The following is a 15,065-nucleotide window of genomic DNA, read 5'->3' as shown; positions in this document are numbered from 1 at the left end:
GGGGAAGATCCTGGGAAGGAGACACTCTAAGCTGGAGGTGAGCTGCCTGGGAAACCCGCTTCCTCTAAAATGAGAAATCTCTGCAAAGGGCCCTTAGACATCTTCAAGGACACTGGAATGGCAGTGACCTGGAGAGAGAGGCGCCTTTCTAACCCTAAGGGGCTCAACCCTGGTGATCCCCTCCCCTCCTGAGCTCCTGAAGACCTTTCCAGTCCCCACTGCTGGGGAGAGGGGGATTCCGTTTCCAGGGGGCTACTGGTAAAGGCACAGACTTGGTGGCACAATCCACCCCTAACGTGGCAGTGCCAAGCCCTGCTCTCAGTTGCAGCAACCCCTCTCACTCTGGGCCTTGGTGAGAAGATACATGGGAGTTTTGAGTCCCAAACTGTCCATTCTGTCTCTTCCCCAGTCTTGGCGCTGAATCGTAATCTCAAGCCGGTAGTGGGGGCGGCGGTTCCTGAAGGGCCGAGACCCATTTTCCCTCCCACCTCCTCTCTTGGGTTTTTATCCACTTTTCCCCTCTCGGTGGCTGTAGATCATATTTACAGCACGTGGCGCTTCAAGGTTAGACACAGATGTCAGGTCCAAAAAGAATGGCCTCTCTCTGGATGCCCAGAGCTGCGAATTCATGTTCAGGAGACGGGGATTGACACGTTCTGCTCCGATTTCATTTTAGAGATAGGATAACACAGTCATACCTGGGGACAGAATGCAAAGCTGGTGTCTACCCAGCTCCACCTTCCCTCCTGGACGGGTCCAGTGGGCCATGTGGGGCATTGGCTGGCACGTGGGCTGCTGCATTTCCCACTGTCTGACGATCTGTGTCGCCTTTATCTGGAGCCTTGGGTGACTTAGTGTGACTTTGAGAAATGGCAGCATTATTCAGACATTCCTCTTTCCAAATTTCCAAGCCTGATGCGGTGGTGAGTTCGGCAAGTGCGGGGAAATCCCAACATGTCTCCAATAGAAGAAAGGGGACAAAGGGAACAGAACTGGACACCAGGAACGAACTTGAATTGGTGGAAATTGACCCAACATGCATCTAGAAGCTACAGCCCTCTCAGCAAGCCCTCCCCTCCCAGATGGCAGCCACGTGCCGGTCTTCACAACCCCCCCGCCTCATGGCTACCGAGGTCAGGAAGGCTTAGGAAAAGCTGACTCCTTCTAGAAGAGTTTTGTTTCCTTGGCAACTTGTCTTCCCTCTCTGTTTTCCACGTGCTTGTCCACTATCAGCCCCAGCAGTGTGCACTCGAGGCTGTCCTGCTGGGGTGGGGCAATCTGTGGTCCAGGAGGGTTGCACCCTGCTACTGAGAGCAGCGATATGGTGGCATCTCATTTTAGTCATCTGTGAATGGGGCTCACACGAAGGAGAGGGAGAGGAGGGGAAAGGAGGAGCAGAAAGAAAGGGAATAAATCCTGGAGAAGACGTGGTCCTTACCTTCGAGAGCATGCTGGTGGCCAAGGTTTGCTCTCATGCCACCGAGATGTCGGGAGAGGAGGGAGCCAGGGGACTGGGAGAAGGGCAAGATGTGAGGACATGCAGTGATCCTTCCCAATGCTGTGTGTTAGAACTCCTGGGATGTCTCTTGTTTCTTGACCACCCCTCTGCTAACGGCTGCCCAGTGCACAGCCCTGCACCTGGGACTTTCACACACCCTGAGATATGCTTTCCAACCAACCCAAGAACTTAGAACCGCTCTTTCTCCCCTAATGTGCTCCAAGACTGCAGAGTTTGCAAGTGTGTCCCGAATCCCAAAAGACAGATCTGGGCCAGCGTCTAGGTTCTAACTATTCCTTCCAAATGCAGCTAAAAACTAATCCTAATTAAGAGGACTCAGTTTGGAGCAGCAAGAATCAATGGAGGTTAACAGGGGAGGTAATTTGGGAATGGAAATCCTTTTTTACCCTTTCTTGGTAAACACTCAGTTCTCTGAATTGAATGTCTATGAACAAGCCTGGATTTTGAGTCAAGCGCTTGGTATTGATTACGGTGGGACTCCAGGTCATTCTAGTGCAAAGCCTCTGTGTAGGTAGCTGGCCAGGCTCTTCCACAATGAGGAACACCAGTAGGCTGCCCTCCCCTCCCCTTGCCCAGGGGCCTTCCTGCCCAGGGAACACCTGGGTCACCACAGTGGCTTTGTAGACACTGCAGATCTCCCCACACACATACCTTGCAGCCAGTGGCAGCACATTTGAAAGGGTGATTTTTGTGGATGGAGTCTGGTGCCTCTGTGACTCAGATACAGGTCAGAGAAGTTCCAAGAGGGTCAATGATGGGGCATGACCTGTTGTCAGGTTGCAGTCACAATTTCTCCTCATGGAGCATCTTTGTGGCTGCTTTACTACTTACTAATCATTCTAATTAATCAGCCGCTCATGAAGTGAAAAGCCCTGGTAGTGGAGTAGGGAGAACACCCACCGATCATCAATCAGGAGAACGGGGTTTGGGAACTCTCTCTGGTCCTGGGTGGAGGTATTGTTATGGAAAACTCCCTGCATCCTAATTGCCAGAGCTGATTCTGTAGCATGAAGATAACAGCGTCTGTCCTCGCTACCCCACAGGGTAGTTTGTCAGCAGTAACAGCCGGGTCTTGGCGCTGTCCTCCATCAGGTGCTCTGTAAGGCTTGGAAGGCACAGCCAATGTCATGCTTTTAGCTATAATATCATTGGGGACGGGGGTGGCATGATAAAACCAAGGCTGAGTTCTAAGTGACTCGTCCGCGGAGCTCAACCAGTGAGGACTGGAGCTGACTTCCAGCCCAGCATTGGCAGATGCCCAAAACCAGACTCTTCACCTCCACACGGTTCTGTTGGGTGGACAAATGGCAGGTGAGAGTGAAGGCGCTCTGTGGGCAACCAGAACTAGCTGGACAGGTGAAGGGCATTGATATGGCATAGGAAACCGTTTAAAAAGGGGTCGGATGAAAGGAACCAGCTTGCTGTCTGGACCGTCCATTATTCCTGGAATATAAGAACTTCGAGGGGGATGGATTGGCTGCCTGGAACAGCTTGAGCACCCTGGTCAGTTGGGATCACCAGGTGATTCTGCCATGGGCTTTGCCGCAGGCTCCTGGTCTCTGTTGGTGCAGAGCAGCCTGTGAATTCCTGACAATGTCAGCTAGAGGACTGTGTCAACGCAGCAGGGACAAGTGTCTGTCAGTCCCTGCTCTATTTCTGTGACATGCTTTTGGCTCCAACATAAACTTGAAGTGTGCCGATATCCTCCCTATGGCTAGCTGGCACTCAAGAAACGTTCCTTAAACCACTCAGGGCCTGCTGACCTTATCGCCCACTTGCTCCTTAGGTGTCTGGTTCCTGATGTGACACTGGCCTCCAAGTCTTATCCACCTGCTCAGAAAGGCTTTCCACATACTCAGGGTGTCACCTGACTTCTATCCCTAGGTCTTTCTCCAGAACTCTGGGTGGACTAGCTTTCAGCCTCACCAGCTATCACCTGGGCTGTCCTCCAGCTATCTGCTCTACCCTCTCCACCCTCTCATTGGGTACCAACTACTTTTTTGCTGCATTAATTCTCTCTGAGGGATGTTTCATATGGATTCTTCTGGACCAGTATATCATAATCCTTTGCATCTCTAGGATCTAAAGTCCTATGCAGACCAACTTTTTAATGTTTTCATTCTGGTGATATGATCCCCTTCCTTGGGGATTCCTTCTGTAGAAGCCTTTGTGTTGTTCCCTACTCTCCATATGGCAGAATCTGAATGATCAAGAACAAGAAAACTACGTCCATTCCCACAATTTCTATTCAACATTGTACTGGAGGTTACAGCCAATGCAATTAGGCAAGAAAAGGAAATAGAAGGCATGTAGAACAGAAAGGAAGGAGTAAAATGATCTGTGTGCAGATAACATAATATTCCCTAGAGAGAACGCTGAGAAACTGACTGAAAAACTCCTAGAACCAATAAGAGAGTTTTTCAAGGTTGCAGGGTCAATATGCAAAACCTAACAGGCATTGCATTTTCTGTACAGAGTAATAAATATCTGAAAATGAATTTTTTTAAAAAAATTCCATTTGTAATAGCATCAAAAGGGACAAAATACCTTGGAATAATTTTGTCAAAATATGTGCAAGATTTATACCCTGAAAACTGGAAAATATTATTGAAATAAACAAAAGACCTCCCAAACAAATGGAAAGATATCTTGTATTCTGGGATTGGAAGACATGATATTGTTAAAATAACAACACTCCCCAAATTCACCTACAGATTTAATGCAATTCCTATCAAAATCCCAGCTGCTACTTTGGCAGAAATTGTGAAATGGATTCAAAAATTCACATGGAGGGACTGAGGGTGTGACTCAGTGGTAGACAGCTTGCCTACCATGCACAAGGTCTTGGTTCAATCCCCAGAACCACACAAAAAATAAATAACTGAAACAATGTAGAAAAAGAACAAATTTGGAAGGCTCACTTAACTTTTATATTTCAAAGCATACTACAAAGCTATAGTAACCAGCATTGCATGGTACTGACGTAGATATAGATGATGTAGATATAGCTATAGACACATGCAGATCACTGGAATACCAAGTCCAGAAATAAACCCATCAATTTATGGTTGGTTGGTTGATTTTCAACAGGAATGAATCTCAAAAGAATTCTATGAGAAACAGTTTTCTTATTGTTATCGCTGTTGTTCACAGTACTAAGTATTGATCCCAGGGGCTCACAAGCACCGGGCTACATTCTAAGCCCTTTTATTTTTTATTTTAAGGCAGGGTTTTGCTAAATTGCTGAGATTGTCCTCAACCTCCTGCGTCAGCCCCCTGAGTTGTTAGGATTGCAGGCATGGCCACCACACCCAGCACAATAGTCTTTTCAATAAATGGTGCTGGGACAACTGATGTGGAGCCTACATCACACCATCTACAAAAACAAATCAAAATGGATCAAGACCCTAATGGAAAGAGCAAACAGGTGCACATGACCTCGGATTGGGCAATACTTTCTTAGTTACAACTCTAAAATCACAAGCAACAAAAGAAAAAAAAAAAACAGAGGAATCAGATTCTATTAAAATTAAAAACTTGTGGACTTGAAAGAGCACTGGAAAGATGGCAAAGCCGCAGCCTACAGAATAAAAGAAGTCATCTGTGTCATTATCCGATGAGCATCTAGTGTCAACCACTTGTAAAGCACTCGCTTCTCAACAATAAAGACACAATTAACTCAATTTAAAAAATAAAAGATATCAGTAGACATTTCTCCAAGGGCGTATAAATGGCCCAATAAGTACATGGAAAAGGTTCCCAACATAATTAGTCACCAAGGAAGTGCAAATCAAAATCACACTGAGATACAGCTTTCCACTCACTAGGATGACAGTGACAAAAGACACAAAGGCTGGAAAAGGCCATGGGGAGGTGGAACTCCTGGGCACAACCCGTGAGGGCACAGGATGGTACTCGGTGCTGTGGCAGCTCCTCAGTGGACCCAGGGAATGTCACACTAAGTATTTCACTTAGTCAGACCCAGAAAGTCCAGGGCCCAGTGTTTTATCATCTATGCAGGAGCTAGAGAGAACTAAGGGGCAAAAGAAGGGTGAATGCCATAAAAATAAGGAGCAAAGTGAAGTATATAAAGGGGCCGTGCTCGTGTGAGAATCCTCACAATTCACTATGGTGTGTATCTCAGGAACACCAATCCCAAAGCAATAAATAAATAGACAGAAAAAAAAAGTTAAGCAGAGTTGTCAAATGGTCCAGCTACTCCCCTCTTAGATACACACCTAAGAGAACCGAGAATATATGCCCAGACCCACACTGCTGCATGAAAACCACAGTCATAGCCATAATGACCACGGGAGGAAATGACCCAGATGTCCATCAACAGCTGAGCGGGTGAGCAGGGACGTGGGGAAAACCCCAGGATACTCTCCAACCCTGAGAATAAGCACTCACACCAACCACGCTGCCCTCCTGGAAGAACAGCTGTCGCTCCCATTCACCCCTGAGAGCAGACTCCAGGTGTCAGTGCTACAGTGTGGTCAGCCCCTGGCTGGCTGCCCGTGCCGTGCCTCCGAGAGGGGAAGGAGCTGCTCGGAGGAAAGACATCGGTTACTGGCAGCCTCTCGGCAGGCTTGACGGGGCCAAGGCGACAGGCGATCTGTGAATAATCTTGCCCTCTCCAGACACAGCCTCGTCAGGGACGATAATGGCCCTAATGGATGACACCTACCAAAGAGCCCACGGTAGCGGTGCGGGCTTGGAGCGCTGAGCCGGGCTGGGGCTGCTCCCTCTGAATAGAATCACGTCCACAGAGCTTTCCATTGCCCTCTCCTCCCAAGTGTTTCTCTTTCCTCCCACTTAACCAGTCACGGAGCTTTTCAGGGGGCCGTGTCAGTCGGGGGCTGGGATAAAAGCTCTGCCATTACCTGGAGCATTGTTAAAACATGAAGGGCAACGTGTGTCTCATTATCCAGGTCTTCAGAAGAGATGGCATCCAGCCAAAACGATACCATTAACTCTCGGGCCTCGCTTCCGAGAATCCCCACTTTAAATAATAATTTCTTTGAGAGGGAGTGAAGAAAACTTGAAGGCTATTATCGGCCTTGGGACCGCAGGGCCCCCAACACCCAGAGACGTGTTATCTGCACATGAGGCTTTCTGAGCCCATCTTCTGAGACAGTGGTGTGCATCTCTCAGAGGCAGGAAAATCCTCCCACCCTGGGTTCAAAGGCAGCCGGGGCACAAGTGGCTGGTCTTTGGGGGAGGATACAGTCCCCTTTCTAAGCTCTGCAGTGGTCTTTTCTTCCAAGGACAGCTTATTTATGCCCTGGGGTCTATGAAGTGGGGAACTGGGCTGGGTTCTGACTCTGACCTCCAGTGTTCCTAGGAGTTTCATGTTGGTCATTGTAGTTTTGTATCTAAAACAACAAAAATAAGAGTCATAGCATCATGCAGGGTGAACCATGTCTGCCTGTCCCCTTTATCCCTCACAGTGTCACAAGACGAGATCTGTCACCTGATGCATTAGAAAATCGTGGCCCATAGCCACGAGGATGGGCACCTGCTGGCCCTCCTAGTTGACGTGGGCCAGGAACTTGAACAGCCCTCGGTCGGGTGATTCTAACTCAAGGCTCCTCACTGAGGTGCAAAGGGACACAGGGCATCTGGAGCCTGCACTGGGCAAGCGGGCAGTGGGGTGGGCCTCCTGTTCCCTCTCTCTGCCTCTCCCTTCCTCCGTCCCTCCCAAGTCCTCTCCAGGATATCCTATGGGGTTTTCCATGGGGTACCAGGACCACAGAGTAGTCAGACCATTTCTATGGCAGACCAGGGGGTCCAGGAGCAAGGGAATCTTCTAGAAGCCACATACCAGCACCACAAGCTCTTTTGGTCAAAAGAGTCCCAAAGTCCTGCCTGGTTTCAGAGGGAGGAAGGTCCATTCCACCTCGAGGTGGGAAGAATGTCAAGGTCATATTTTAAGGAGACAATGTGCAAGGAAGTCACCTTGGATGACCTGTGGAAAACACAGTCTTCCCAGTTCCTGAATTCAGGCTGGTTCTGAAGGCTGCAACACCAAGGTCAAGTATTGGCAGGGTTTGCATCTGGTAAGGGCTCTCCCCTGCCTCGCAGATGGCTGCCTTCTTATTGTGTCCTGTGGATGTGTCCCTCTGTGCACGCAGCAAGAGATCCCTGGTGTCTCTCTTTTCTTATATGGACACCAATCCCACTGAATCAGGCTCTTCCCTGTGACCTCATTGAACCTACATTCCCTTCTTGAAGACCCTGTCTCCAAGTGCACTCACACTGGGTTTAGGGGTTCAATGCATGAGATTCTGGAGAAACAACTTCAGCCATACAGTTCCTAATTGCTAAGCCTTAAATATTCCACAGCATTGACAGCCATGCTGTCACAGATCCTGAAGTTAATCTGCGGAAGGTGCCTAGCCTAGAGCCTGGTGCCCAGGATGCCCTCCATGATCATGACCAGCTATTCAAGGTCATGGTAAATATGCTTGTTTGCTGCTACGTCCAGTGTGCCTCTGAGCCTCTCTAGAGAAAGCACAGTAGACCCACCTGTGGACTTAACATTCCTCCAGTAGACAGTTGGAGGGGAAGTGACCAGAAAGGGACTAGACCCTGTGAGATTCCGAGCAGCCGTGATATTTCCATCCAGATCCTCTGTCACTTGTCCCAAAGCCTCCTGCCTCAGGCGGGACTGCGTCCTGCCACATGCGATGGGAAGCTGGGCAAGCCAGGGCAGGTGCTGGCTTGGTTGTTTTCTTGCTCTGGGAGGAAGCCACTCACAGTGTCCTTTCTGCCCCAGCGTCCTTGATGTGCAGCTTTCCTCCTCATGACCAGCAGGGGGCAATGCACCAGCACAGGAGAGCACTCCAGGCACAGAAGTGGGTGCACGGGGGCCAGGCAGCCTCATCATCTGCCCAGACACTTGGATCTCTTTGAAGTCAGATTTTCACTCTCCTCCACAAAGAGCACAACCCTCAACAGAGGAGCACTTGTCTCCTTCCCAGAAGAGACCGTGCCAAGCCCTGCATCCAGCCATGCTGGGAGTTTCCTGCAGAGTTCTAGACAGGGGACATGAAGGAGTGGACTTGCCATGGCTGTGAGGACCACTCCAGGCCTCCAGGCTGTGGGCAAGTCAGTGCTACAGCACGGTCAGCCCCAGGCTTGGAGATAGGAAAGCAGCTCCGCGGGATTGTTTGAGGAAGACGTGTGCGTTGGTCAGCGGTGCGTTGCTATAATGGAATACCTGAGACAATGAACCATAAAGAGAAAGGTTCTGGGGCTCCTCCAGTTTGAGACTGAATGGCCCTACACTTTGGGCCTCTAGAGGCCATGGCAAGATCATGTGGTGGACAAGGAATACTCACCCCATGACCAGAAAGCAGAAAAAGAGGGTGGATTGGGGTCCCACAGTTCTCTTTGGGAACAGTGACCTAAGGACGTGCTTTAATATGGCACCACCTCTTAAACTGTCTTCAGCATCTGCCAATAGCCCCATTTGGGGCCACACCTGGGATATCTGGATCTAGGGAGAGATTCAACACCACCCTATAGAGCCATGGGGCAGCATGCTAGTCATCTAGCAAAACCAAGGTGACATTACCTGTGGCTAGTGTCCTCCTCAACGTGCTTGAAGCCCATCCCTGGCCTCAACCTGCCTGAGTCCCGCCCTCCCTCTGCAAATGCCGCCCTCACATCCACAAGCATTGCCCCCCCATTCACTCTTCATCCTGCAGTTTGGGGGCTCCTGTCCTCACCACCAGACTCCAAGTTGGGCAGGAGAAGAAGGTGCAGCCAATCAAACGATTCCTTTCCCCGGGCCACAGGCATTGCCCCAGAGCAGCCAGGCCTGCTGATTTTTTGTGGTGGGCCATCACCAAAGATCCCAGTAGACTTCAGCTACAGCTGATGGAAACAGACCCCATCTCCCAGCCTGGAAGCATGGTGTCCCCATTTGACTACCCCCCCCAGGGAGTCTGGAAATGAAACCCCGTGGAGGAAATCAGAGCTGAGACAGGAGAGAATCCTGCCGGGCCCAGAGGTGCCCTGTGCCCTGGGCAACCCCTCTCTGACTTGTTTCCATTCCATTGCTACCCACCGCACCTGGAGATCTACCTGTACTTGAGAAACGTCAGACCAGGTGGAGAGGAGTGTGATACCCAGGTTTCAGGGTTGAGGGAGAGAAGAATCTGAAACCCTGGCAGTTGGGTATGAGTGTTTTCACAGGCTGTTTCTTTTTATAAGACCAAACCATTCCGGCGGCTGAGACATTGAGATGAGAATCCAAAGGACAGGATTTCTCCCGAGGCACCATCTGGGTGCTTCATTTCCTCGGACCGTCTTGTTGAAAAGGCTCCAGAAATGTCGGTGAGAAATGTTTGAAGAACCTCCATGTCCAGCGGCTGCGATGGGGAGCTCCCCGGTTGCAGGGGGGGGCTGCTTCCCAGGGCTGCCACTCGGCCAGCAGTCCTAAGGCATCAAAGGAGGGGAGCGTTTTATGTGTTTGGAAAGGGGCAGAGGGCCCGCCTGCCGACAGGCGAGTGGAGCCCTGAGAAACGCTCCAGGATGCACGTCTTGAAGGGACTCGGGGCAGCCTCTGAGCTTCTCTGCAGATGGTCACACAGCCGTGTGGTCCTGCGCAGGTCCTGGCCGAGTGGGAATAAGACACCAATGAACGGTGGGAACTGGAGGGTCATTTTGTGCCTCTGATGGAGAGAGCCCACTCGCGCGGCTCTGGGGTTTAGTAGTAGCGACTATCACCTGCTCTACATGTACTTGCTGACGAGCCCGTGGTGTGGTCAGTAGTCCTGATAGCCCAGGCTGACCTTCACAGTGCTTCTGGGTCTGTGGGTGAGTTATCTGAGGGATGTCACCTGACCTGGTGATGCTCCTCATGGAGAGCTACTGACTGTTTCTCCTGCTAATAACCAATACATGGAAGAGGTAGGGACATCTAGATTCCTGGGGCCTCCTGTCATGGGGTTCACTCACAGCCTGTCCCTACATTGCATCTTGAGCTCTCTGTGCCCCAGGGTTCTCTCCTTAGGAGCAGCTGCCCTTCATCTCCCTGCTGGGGTGTCATCATACCCCCCCCCTCTCCTGGACAGTCTGGGCTGAAGGGTGGGGGCAGGTCCTGCTGTGGAAGACTGCGAGAGCCACGCTGCTCTCTGACCCACCACCGACTTGGCAGCTCTGTGTCTTCAGATGGTCTTGCATAGGCTGATTTGGGGGGTGGATGAGTAGCTCAAGCCTGGTGGTAGACTTGGGAACATTTCTTTGCCTTGTTTGTTTTGCCCACTGATGTTTATGCCAACACATTTCTGTGCAAATATATTCTCAGTTAAACACCACCCTCTCCATTTCTCATGGGAGGGGGGCTTGCACGCCTTCTAAAATAATTTTTGGGTGCTATGAAGCTTTTAAGAGCCACTTGCCAACGTCTAACTCACGTGCAGAGGAGTACGCACATCTGAAAAGCCAACTATATCGGTAAAGGGGACACCCGTGTCACCAGAGCCCAGGAAGAGGTCAAGAAGAGCTGAACTCAAGTGACATGGTCATCAGTGCCGTGGAAACCCTGCACATTAGCCCTCTGCGGAGGGAACCGGGGGGTCTGCTGGTAGTGGACGCGGGACAGGGAGCCATCGTGCTTCCTTAAGATACAGCAGCCAGGATGGCTGCCTCCAGCTACAGACAAAAACCATGGTGTTGCTTAAGAGGAAATAGCATCCTCCTTGGTTTCCAGAGTGAACTGGACCTTAATTCCAAGCAACTGTCTCCTTTCTCCTCTGGGCCCCATCATGCCCAGGCCTCTGTCTTCACAGATTAGGGCACGCGAGAGGGAAAAAGTAGAGGGCCAAGTCTGTGCTACTGGGGAATTGGGAATGGTCACTATGATGCTGAACGGTGCCCTGAGACTAGCCACCTGCCAGAATCCAAGACCTAGACAACGAGCCAGGGTTGTGTCCCCTCCTCCTCCAGGCACGTTTCCACCGTACCTTCTTCTCTGTTGTCATTTACTGTGCCTTTGAGATCTGAGATTCTTTCTCCTTGATGAAATCCTGAGAGCAACCACCCTAAAACTTTTGCTGTCTGACCAAACGGTGAGCAGGACAGGCGGCTTGCACCTTGGTCACCACCTGTGTCCCTGGGCCCTGCCAAGCAAGTGCCCAGCTTGGCCAAGAGACAGGACTTTCTGCTGGCTTTTTAAAAATAGAAGCAAACACCATGGCTTTCTGCCTTCTGGCCCTGCGTCTTCCTCCTGGGCCAGTGCGGTCCCCGCTCTTTCCTGGCAGGGCTCCTCACTTCCCCCCCCCGCCTCCTGTGTCTTGTGAATTCGGGTTGCCTGCTGTCCAGAAGGCGCTTTGCCCATTTTCTGCATGGCCTGAGTCAGTTGGAAGTTCATACCAAGCTCTGGCTTCTGTCCAGCTCCCATCAGATAGATGGGAGCCTGGTGAACCACAGTTCCCACCGATGGCCGGGTGGGAATAAGACACAGTCATCTCACTTTCCCCAGACGTCTTCCCTGGGCAGGATCAGAGCAGCCTGGCAAGCACTCAGATGCTGAGAGGAAGCACCTTGCCCGGGCACCCCACGTTCACGGGCATCCTTCGCCTGGCACCTGGCCCCAGCGCGTGCTGTCAGGGATCTGAGCTCACCGCTAGTTCCTTTCCAAACTGTAGAAGGCCTGCGACTTGACACTCTGCCCCCACTGACCCATCTGTGTCCACTCTGCATTCCAATAGTTCCGTGGTGCGCTTCGCCTGGCCAATTGTGGCTCCTTTCTGGGCCTTGCTGGAGACCCCACACACACACGCGCGACAGCCTGAGAGCGGCTGCATGCCTCATGAGCATGGCGTGGTTTGCAGACTGGCGTTTGGCACAGGGGCTTCTGCCCATGAGTGGACGAGGACAGGAAATGCCAGGCGTCAGCCTCACTGCGCACCAGGTCCCAACCCTGCCGGGAGGGTTCCAGCAGCCTCTGCACATGAACTCGATGCCTGTATGGTCCCTTCCAGAAGCCAGACACTTATTAAACCCGGCAGCTGGCATTCTGGTGGGGGAGCAAGAAATCCGGTGAAGTGGCCTTAGGGAACAGTCTGCAGACCACACGCTCCCCACACCCATTGTGGTTGGGAGGGTTCTACGGGCCTCACTGAAGCTGTCATGGCCACGGTGTGTCACAGGAAGGATGAGGATTACATCGTCCAGGGAAAAAGCTCAAAAGGCAGAGTTCAAGAAACCCACGGCCCCCCTCCTCCTGCCGAGTCTGGGGTGATGCTTCTTCCCCGGCCAAGTGTGGGCCACCCGAGTTGCCTGGATCACTACTGCCCAGGGAGGGATGGAGCCTTGGTGTCCAGAGACATCCCCGGGCTCTATCACCCAGGCACAGCCGACTATTGGAGGCTGCACTCAGCTGCCAGCACCTCAGGAGGGCCAGCTGACACCTGGGACCCAAGGCCCACCCTGAATCACGTGGCCCTGCCTGGTCTGACTTTTTCAAATGAAGTTGCACAGCCTGGAGATCATCTCCTAGGAGCAGGGAGGCTGGTCCTCTGACCTTTGGGTCACCACCCAGGTACTTTGCTTTCTGCCAGGTCTACACATACCAGGATGCTGGGTGGAGCCCAGCCTAGCACAAGGCCCCTCAGGCCTTCGTGTTGGCCACGGGACCCTCCGGACCCCCATCCACTACACCCTTGTTAATCAGTGTCATTGTTCCTTAAAGGAGAAATTTGGCTGAAAACTGGCAACAATGTGGAAAATAGACAAAGGAAGTCCTCCCGGTGACCTGCCCACCTGCATCTCCCATCACTGGGAGAGACCCTTGTGGTGGCTTCTGGGCTGCCTTTGATCTTCCTCCATACCAACCTGAGCAGAGGGGACGGCCTGCCCCGGCTTCCCTCCTACCCATGTCCTGCGTGTCCGTCTTGCTCCTTTTTCTGCCGACAGCTCCCCGTGCCTTTTCTGTCTGGGTCCCTCCATTCCCTCAGCCTCTTCACTGTCACTTAATATTCTACCCCGTGGAGCTGCCAGAGTTCACTTAACCAGTCAACGAGGCATGGGTGTTTTCCAAACAACGACCAAGTAAAATAGCGCCACAAACACATTTTACCTCTCACTCTAAGAGCCCTGGACATGCCCTGGTGCCGGCATCATGGGAGCTGCAGAGTGAAGGCTGTGCAGTAAGGGAGTGAGCAGAGCAGGGATCTCCTGGAGTTTCCTCTGCAGGTTGGCACCCGCTGCACCCATCACCCTGAGAGTCCGTCCTGGGCCACCAGGGGGCACTGTCCCATGCCATGGGGGTGGGGAGTGGTAAAACTTTTAGATTTTTCTTTGCCTCCTTTTTAAAAAAAAAAAAAAGAAAGAAAAGAAAAATTATTGATTTCTGCTCCTTTCATACATCTTACTGTTGAGCAAACAGTCTCACACACATATGTGAAATAACCCGCTATCACACACACCACTTAAAGTCAGAGCATCATCAATGAAGCAGATCAGCATTCCCGAGTTCTCAGTTAATGGGATCTTGCTCCCTAATTTTACATTAACTTCTGAAAATTAGACATATCTCAAAAAAAAGTGTTAAATGGGGTTGTAAAACATGGTCACTTTATTCAAATATCACAATTTTAGAAGAACAGTATATTTCCGAAATAAAAAACTAAGAAAACGACACTTAACGTCATTGGTACAACAGGTCAGCAGGAAAAAGTAATACTGTGATAAACTTGTCTCTGATACCAAGAAATTCTAGTCCAAGCTTTAATATATGTCCTATGTTTTCACTTGAATCTTCTTCTATTTTTATTCTTTTCCACATTTTATTGAAGGGGACTTGGTACAGCCTTTAAAACTTCACTAACAGGAGCAAATCCAGAATCCCCTAATTTCTTCCTAAAAGGCACTCTAACCCATCAGGTAGCTCGGCAGTTTCATTCTCAGGAATACCCTGGCCGTGACAAAGCTCAGTAGGACACAGACGAACCCTACAAATAGAAGAAAAAATCTACTGAGTTTTGGAAGATTTGGTGCACTGGATCAGCCCAGGATTATGAAACCTAACCTCCCCCCCCCCATTGTAAACAGGAAGCCGGGTGCAAGTCCTTCCATGATATATTGTCCTACTCTGTAGGCCAGGAAAGCTACTGGCCTCTGATGCCCGTGTTCATCAGTCATAGAGCCAACATTGGAGCCAACAATAACGTCATGAATTATTCCTCCAGTGATGAGGAAACAAGACACCACCACCTGAGCACACACGTCACGGCTGATGGCGTGTGCACCGGGGCAGCGGCTTCAGCTTCAGGTTGGGACACTCCAGCACTAAGAATGGGACCCGGTACAAAGCTTCCATATTGGTGGCCTGCCTCCATTTTTGAAATGTCAGAAGCCAAGAATTTGTATTTGTCTTTGCTCTGGGTCTGAGATCATGTGACAAACACGCACATTGAGACCCAGCAGTAGTGCATGGGACACGGCCAAGTCCCCGTCCCTATGGAGCTGATCCTGCTGGGAGACACAAAGTGGATGATGTATGGTGTGCAGGGAGAGGGAGGTGCCGAGGATG

General features: G+C 51.0%; 1 protein-coding gene and 1 pseudogene across 1 annotated transcript in view; one reads left to right on the top strand and one right to left on the bottom strand.

The window, feature by feature from the left end:
- Positions 1–15,065, top strand: part of Tmem132c (transmembrane protein 132C) — a 273,283-nt gene that overhangs the window by 144,597 nt on the left and 113,621 nt on the right. The gene's annotated exons all lie outside the window — the stretch shown is intronic.
- On the bottom strand, positions 14,405–14,852 carry LOC114105477 (oligosaccharyltransferase complex subunit OSTC-like; annotated as a pseudogene).

Source organism: Marmota flaviventris, chromosome 1 (genome assembly GCF_047511675.1).
Source record: "Marmota flaviventris isolate mMarFla1 chromosome 1, mMarFla1.hap1, whole genome shotgun sequence".
NCBI classification, from domain to species: domain Eukaryota; kingdom Metazoa; phylum Chordata; class Mammalia; order Rodentia; family Sciuridae; genus Marmota; species Marmota flaviventris.
The sequence above is the reverse complement of the archived record's forward strand: the minus strand, read 5'-3'. Positions and strand labels throughout refer to the sequence as shown.